At 31.0% G+C, this 7,971-nt stretch overlaps 2 long non-coding RNA genes across 3 annotated transcripts; both read left to right on the forward strand.

Moving 5' to 3' along the window:
• The first annotated feature begins 365 nt into the window (after positions 1-365).
• On the forward strand, positions 366-5,674 carry LOC130590350 (uncharacterized). Its single transcript, XR_008967981.1, has 2 exons — positions 366-588; positions 5,409-5,674. It is a non-coding gene; the product is annotated as an uncharacterized LOC130590350 (long non-coding RNA).
• Positions 3,408-4,928, forward strand: LOC130590346 (uncharacterized). 2 transcript variants are annotated; one of them, XR_008967977.1, is made up of 2 exons: positions 3,408-3,553; positions 4,843-4,928. It is a non-coding gene; the product is annotated as an uncharacterized LOC130590346 (long non-coding RNA). The 2 variants fall into 2 exon arrangements; XR_008967976.1 differs by lacking the exon at positions 4,843-4,928 and adding an exon at positions 3,876-4,068.
• Positions 5,675-7,971: the final 2,297 nt, after the last annotated feature.

The following is a 7,971-nucleotide window of genomic DNA, read 5'->3' on the forward strand; positions in this document are numbered from 1 at the left end:
TTTGTGTGGATCCTAATAGAGGTTAATGAAAGATCCTCTAGTTCTCGAGCTAACAACAAAGCCTATTCAATATAAAGATTCAATCTTTATGCCCTATTTCATATAAAGATCGAATCTTTCAACAAGTAAAGTGAGATTCGGGTGTTTTGAGACTTGTTATTGATTTTACTATCCACAAACACATCATTTGCTTTATAATTCTTTTTTTTAGTTGTTGAATGATATAGGGGTCCTATTATTTTGTGAGTCTAATTCCCTCAAATCAGGTGTGTGTGTGTGTTTAATTTAACAATTCGAGTGCATTGCATTGAATTACAAATTGAGGTTGTGTGGATCCTAATAGAGGTTAATAAAGATCCTCTTCTCGAGCTAACAACAAAGCCTATTCAATATAAAGATTCAATCTTTATGCCCTATTTCATATAAAGATCGAATCTTTCAACAAGTACAAGTGAGATTCAGGTGTTTTGAGACTTGTTATTGATTTTACTATCCACAAACACATCATTTGCTTTATAATTCTTTTTTTTAGTTTTGAATGATATAGGGGTCCTATTATGTTTGTGAGTCTAATTCCCTCAAATCAGTGTGTGTGTGTTTTAATTTAACAATTCGAGTGCATTGCATTGAATTACAAATTGAGGTTTGTGGATCCTAATAGAGGTTAATAAAGATCCTCTAGTTCTCGAGCTAACAACAAAGCCTATTCAATATAAAGATTCAATCTTTATGCCCTATTTCATATAAAGATCGAATCTTTCAACAAGTAGAAGTGAGATTCAGGTGTTTTGAGACTTGTTATTGATTTTACTATCCACAAACACATCATTTGCTTTATAATTTTTTTTTTAGTTTTTGAATGATATAGGGGTCCTATTATGTTTGTGAGTCTAATTCCCTCAAATCAGGTGTGTTGTGTTTTTAATTTAACAATTCGAGTGCATTGCATTGAATTACAAATTGAGGTTGTGTGGATCCTAATAGAGGTTAATGAAAGATCCTCTAGTTCTCGAGCTAACAACAAAGCCTATTCAATATAAAGATTCAATCTTTATGCCCTATTTCATATAAAGATCGAATCTTTCAACAAGTAAAGTGAGATTCGGTGTTTTGAGACTTGTTATTGATTTTACTATCCACAAACACATCATTTGCTTTATAATTTTTTTTTTTTGTTGAATGATATAGGGGTCCTATTATGTTTGTGAGTTAATTCCCTTAAATCAGGTGTGTGTGTTTTTAATTTAACAATTCGAGTGCATTGCATTGAATTACAAATTGAGGTTTGTGGATCCTAATAGAGGTTAATAAAGATCCTCTAGTTCTCGAGCTAACAACAAAGCCTATTCAATATAAAGATTCAATCTTTATGCCCTATTTCATATAAAGATCGAATCTTTCAACAAGTAGAAGTGAGATTCTGGTGTTTTAGACTTGTTATTGATTTTACTATCCACAACACATCATTTGCTTTATAATTCTTTTTTTTAGTTTTTGAATGATATAGGGGTCCTATTATGTTTGTGAGTCTAATTCCCTCAAATCAGGTGTGTGTGTTTTTAATTTAAAATTCGAGTGCATTGCATTGAATTACAAATTGAGATTTGTGTGGATCCGAATAGAGGTTAATGAAAGATCCTTAGTTCTCGAACTAACAACAAAGCCTATTCAATATAAAGATTCAATCTTTATGCCCTATTTCATATAAAGATCGAATCTTTCAACAAGTAGAAGTGAGATTCGGTGTTTTGAGACTTGTTATTGATTTTACTATCCACAAACACATCATTTGCTTTATAATTTATTTTTTTTTTAGTTTTGAATGATATAGGGGTCCTATTATGTTTGTGAGTCTAATTCCCTCAAATCAGGTGTGTGTGTTTTAATTTAACAATTCGAGTGCATTGCATTGAACTTACAAATTGAGGTTGTGTGGATCCTAATAGAGGTTAATGAAAGATCCTCTAGTTCTCGAGCTAACAAAAAAGCCTATCAATATAAAGATTCAATCTTTATGCCCATTTCTAATAAAGATCGAATCTTTCAACAAGTAAAGGGAATTGGGTGTTTTGAGACTTGTTATTGATTTTACTATCCACAAACACATCATTTGCTTTATAATTCTTTTTTTTGTTGTTGAATGATATGGGGTCCTATTATATTTGTGAGTTTAATTCCCTCAAATCAGGTGTGTGTGTGTGTGTTTTAATTTAACAATTCAAGTGCATTGCATTGAACATACAAATTGAGGTTTGTGGATCCTAATAGAGGTTAATAAAAGATCCTCTAGTTCTCGAGCTAACAACAAAGCCTATTCAATATAAAGATTCAATCTTTATGCCCTATTTCATATAAAGATCGAATCTTTCAACAAGTAGAAGTGAGATTCGGTGTTTGAGACTTGTTATGATTTTACTATCCACAAACACATCATTTGCTTTATAATTCTTTTTTTTGTTGTTGAATGATATAGGGGCCTATTATTTTGTGAGTCTAATTCCCTCAAATCAGTGGTGTGTTTGTATGTTTTAATTTAACAATTCAAGTGCATTGCATTGAATTTACAAATTGAGTGTTGTGTGGATTCTAATAGAGGTTAATAAAATCCTCTAGTTCTCGAGCTAACAACAAAGCCTATGCATATAAAGATTCAATCTTTATGCCCTATTTCATATAAAGATCGAATCTTTCAACAAGTAGAAGTGAGATTCGGTGTTTTGAGACTTTTATTGATTTTACTATCCACAAACACATCATTTGCTTTATAATTTTTTTTTTTGTTGTTGAATGATATAGGGGTCCTATTATGTTTGTGAGTCTAATTCCCTCAAATCAGGTGTGTGTGTGTTTTAATTTAACAATTCGAGTGCATTGCATTGAATTACAAATTGAGGTTGTGTGGATCCTAATAGAGGTTAATAAAAGATCCTCTAGTTCTCGAGCTAACAACAAAGCCTATTCAATATAAAGATTCAATCTTTATGCCCTATTTCATATAAAGATCGAATCTTTAACAAGTAGAAGTGAGATTCGGTGTTTGAGACTTGTTTATGATTTTACTATCCACAAACACATCATTTGCTTTATAATTTCTTTTTTTTTTTTTTTAATGATATAGGGGTCCTATTATGTTTGTGAGTCTAATTCCCTCAAATCAGGTGTGTGTGTGTATTTTAATTTAACAATTCGAGTGCATTGCATTGAATTAATTGTGGATCCTAATAGAGGTTAATAAAAGATCCTCTAGTTCTCGAGCTAACAACAAAGCCTATTCAATATAAAGATTCAATCTTTATGCCCTATTTCATATAAAGATCGAATCTTTCAACAAGTAGAAGTGAGATTCGGTGTTTTGAGACTTGTTATTGATTTTACTATCCACAAACACATCATTTGCTTATAATATTTTTTTTTTATTTTTTTAATGATATGGGGGTCCTATTATGTTTGTTAGTCTAATTCCCTCAAATCAGGTGTGTGTGTGTTTTAATTTAACAATTCGAGTGCATTGCATTGAACTTACAAATTGAGGTTTGTGTGGATCCTAATAGAGGTTAATGAAATATCCTCTAGTTCTCGAGCTAACAAAAAAGACTATTCAATATAAAGATTCAATCTTTATGCCCTATTTCATATAAAGATCGAATCTTTCAACAAGTAAAGTGAGATTCGGTGTTTTGAGACTTGTTATTGATTTTACTATCCACAAACACATCATTTGCTTTATAATTCTTTTTTTTGTTGTTGAATGATATAGGGGTCCTATTATGTTTGTGAGTCTAATTCCCTCAAATCAGGTGTGTGTGTGTTTTAATTTAACAATTCGAGTGCATTGCATTGAATTACAAATTGAGGTTGTGTGGATCCTAATAGAGGTTAATGAAAGATCCTCTAGTTTTCGAGCTAACAACAAAGCCTATTCAATATAAAGATTCAATCTTTATGCCCTATTTCATATAAAGATCGAATCTTTAACAAGTAGAAGTGAGATTCGAGTGTTTTGAGACTTGTTATTGATTTTACTATCCACAAACACATCATTTGCTTTATAATTCTTTTTTTTTGTTTTGAATGATATAGGGGTCCTATTATTTTGTGAGTCTAATTCCCTCAAATCAGTGTGTGTGTGTGTTTAATTTAACAATTCGAGTGCATTGCATTGAATTACAAATTGAGGTTGTGTGGATCCTAATAGAGGTTAATAAAAGATCCTCTAGTTCTCGAGCTAACAACAAAGCCTATTCAATATAAAGATTCAATCTTTATGCCCTATTTCATATAAAGATCGAATCTTTCAACAAGTAGAAGTGAGATTCGGTGTTTTGAGACTTGTTATTGATTTTACTATCCACAAACACATCATTTGCTTTATAATTCTTTTTTTTTTTATTGTTGAATGATATAGGGGTCCTATTATGTTTGTGAGTCTAATTCCCTCAAATCAGGTGTGTGTTTTAATTTAACAATTCGAGTGCATTGCATTGAATTACAAATTGAGGTTGTGTGGATCCTAATAGAGGTTAATAAAGAATCCTCTAGTTCTCGAGCTAACAAAAAGCCTATTCAATATAAAGATTCAATCTTTATGCCCTATTTCATATAAAGATCGAATCTTTCAACAAGTAGAAGTGAGATTCGGTGTTTTGAGACTTGTTATTGATTTTACTATCCACAAACACATCATTTGCTTTATAATTCTTTTTTTTAGTTGTTGAATGATATAGGGGTCCTATTATGTTTGTGAGTCTAATTCCCTCAAATCAGGTGTGTGTGTGTTTTAATTTAACAATTCGAGTGCATTGCATTGAATTACAAATTGAGGTTGTGTGGATCCTAATAGAGGTTAATGAAAGATCCTCTAGTTCTCGAGCTAACAACAAAGCCTATTCAATATAAAGATTCAATCTTTATGCCCTATTTCATATAAAGATCGAACTTTCAACAAGTAGAAGTGAGATTCGTGTGTTTTGAGACTTGTTATTGATTTTACTATCCACAAACACATCATTTGCTTTATAATTCTTTTTTTTAGTTTTTTTAATGATAGGGGTCCTATTATGTTTGTGAGTCTAATTCCCTCAAATCAGGTGTGTGTGTTTTTAATTTAACAATTCGAGTGCATTGCATTGAACTTACAAATTGAGGTTTGTGTGGATCCTAATAGAGGTTAATGAAAGATCCTCTAGTTCTCGAGTTAACAACAAAGCCTATTCAATATAAAGATTCAATCTTTATGCCCTATTTCATATAAAGATCGAATCTTTCAACAAGTAAAGGAGATTCGGGTGTTTTGAGACTTGTTATTGATTTTACTATCCACAAACACATCATTTGCTTTATAATTTTTTTTTTTTAGTTTTAATGATATAGGGGTCTATTATTTTGTGAGTCTAATTCCCTCAAATCAGTGTGTGTGTGTGTTTTAATTTAACAATTCGAGTGCATTGCATTGAACTTACAAATTGAGGTTTGTGTGGATCTTAATAGAGGTTAATGAAAGATCCTCTAGTTCTCGAGCTAACAAAAAAGCCTATCAATATAAAGATTCAATCTTTATGCCCTATTTCATATAAAGATCGAATCTTTCAACAAGTAGAAGTGAGATTCGAGTGTTTTGAGACTTGTTATTGATTTTACTATCCACAAACACATCATTTGCTTTATAATTTTTTTTTTAGTTTTGATAATATGGGGATCCTATTATGTTTATGAGTCTGATTCCCTAATATCAGTGTGTGTGTGTTTTAATTTAACAATTCGAGTGCATTGCATTGAATTACAAATTGAGGTTGTGTGGATCCTAATAGAGGTTAATGAAAGATCCTCTAGTTCTCGAGCTAACAAGAAAACCTATTCAATATAAAGATTCAATCTTTATGCCCTATTTCATATAAAGATCGAATCTTTCAACAAGTAGAAGTGAGATTCGAGTGTTTTGAGACTTGTTATTGATTTTACTATCCACAAACACATCATTTGCTTTATAATCTTTTTTTTAGTTTTTGAATGATATAGGGGTCCTATTATGTTTGTGAGTCTAATTCCCTCAAATCAGGTGTGTGTGTTTTTAATTTAACAATTCGAGTGCATTGCATTGAATTACAAATTGAGGTTTGTGGATCCTAATAGAGGTTAATGAAAGATCCTCTAGTTCTCGAGCTAACAACAAAGCCTATTCAATATAAAGATTCAATCTTTATGCCCTATTTCATATAAAGATCGAATCTTTCAACAAGTAAAGTGAGATTCGGTGTTTTGAGACTTGTTATTGATTTTACTATCCACAAACACATCATTTGCTTTATAATTTTTTTTTTGTTTTTGAATGATATGGGGTCCTATTATGTTTGTGAGTCTAATTCCCTAAATCAGGTGTGTGTTTTAATTTAACAATTCGAGTGCATTGCATTGAATTACAAATTGAGGTTTGTGGATCCTAATAGAGGTTAATGAAAGATCCTCTAGTTCTCGAGCTAACAACAAAGCCTATTCAATATAAAGATTCAATCTTTATGCCCTATTTCATATAAAGATCGAATCTTTCAACAAGTAGAAGTGAGATTCGGTGTTTTGAGACTTGTTATTGATTTTTATCCACAAACACATCATTTGCTTTATAATTCTTTTTTTTTTGTTTTTGAATGATATAGGGGTCCTATTATGTTTGTGAGTCTAATTCCCTCAAATCAGGTGTGTTGTGTTTTTAATTTAACAATTCGAGTGCATTGCATTGAATTACAAATTGAGGTTTGTGTGGATCCAATAGAGGTTAATGAAAGATCCCTAGTTCTCGAGCTAACAACAAAGCCTATTCAATATAAAGATTCAATCTTTATGCCCTATTTCATATAAAGATCGAATCTTTCAACAAGTAAAGTGAGATTCGAGTGTTTTAGACTTGTTATTGATTTTACTATCCACAAACACATCATTTGCTTTATAATTCTTTTTTTTTGTTGTTGAATGATATAGGGGTCCTATTATGTTTGTGAGTCTAATTCCCTCAAATCAGGTGTGTGTTTTAATTTAACAATTCGAGTGCATTGCATTGAATTACAAATTGAGGTTGTGTGGATCCTAATAGAGGTTAATAAAGATCCTCTAGTTCTCGAGCTAACAACAAAGCCTATTCAATATAAAGATTCAATCTTTATGCCCTATTTCATATAAAGATCGAATCTTTCAACAAGTAGAAGTGAGATTCGAGTGTTTTCAGACTTGTTATTGATTTTACTATCCACAAACACATCATTTGCTTTATATATTTTTTTTTTTAGTTTTTTAATGATATAGGGGTCCTATTATGTTTGTGAGTCTAATTCCCTAAATCAGGTGTGTGTGTTTTTAATTTAACAATTCGAGTGCATTGCATTGAACTTACAAATTGAGGTTTGTGTGGATCCTAATAGAGGTTAATGAAAGATCCTCTAGTTCTCGAGCTAACAACAAAGCCTATTCAATATAAAATTCAATCTTTATGCCCTATTTATATAAAGATCGAATCTTTCAACAAGTAGAATGAGATTCGGTGTTTTGAGACTTGTTATTGATTTTACTATCCACAAACACATCATTTGCTTTATAATTCTTTTTTTTAGTTTTTGAATGATATAGGGGTCCTATTATGTTTGTGAGTCTAATTCCCTCAAATCAGGTGTGTGTGTGTTTTAATTTAACAATTCGAGTGCATTGCATTGAATTACAAATTGAGGTTTGTGTGATCCTAATAGAGGTTAATGAAAAATCCTCTAGTTCTCGAGCTAACAACAAAGCCTATTCAATATAAAGATTCAATCTTTATGCCCTATTTCATATAAAGATCGAATCTTTCAACAAGTAGAAATGAGATTCGAGTGTTTTGAGACTTGTTATTGATTTTACTATCCACAAACACATCATTTGCTTTATAATTTTTTTTTTAGTTTTTAATGATATGGGGTCCTATTATGTTTGTGAGTCTAATTCACTCCA

The sequence above is a fragment of the Beta vulgaris genome, chromosome 2, assembly GCF_026745355.1.
Source record: "Beta vulgaris subsp. vulgaris cultivar EL10 chromosome 2, EL10.2, whole genome shotgun sequence".
In the NCBI taxonomy this organism is placed as follows: Eukaryota; Viridiplantae; Streptophyta; class Magnoliopsida; order Caryophyllales; family Amaranthaceae; genus Beta; species Beta vulgaris.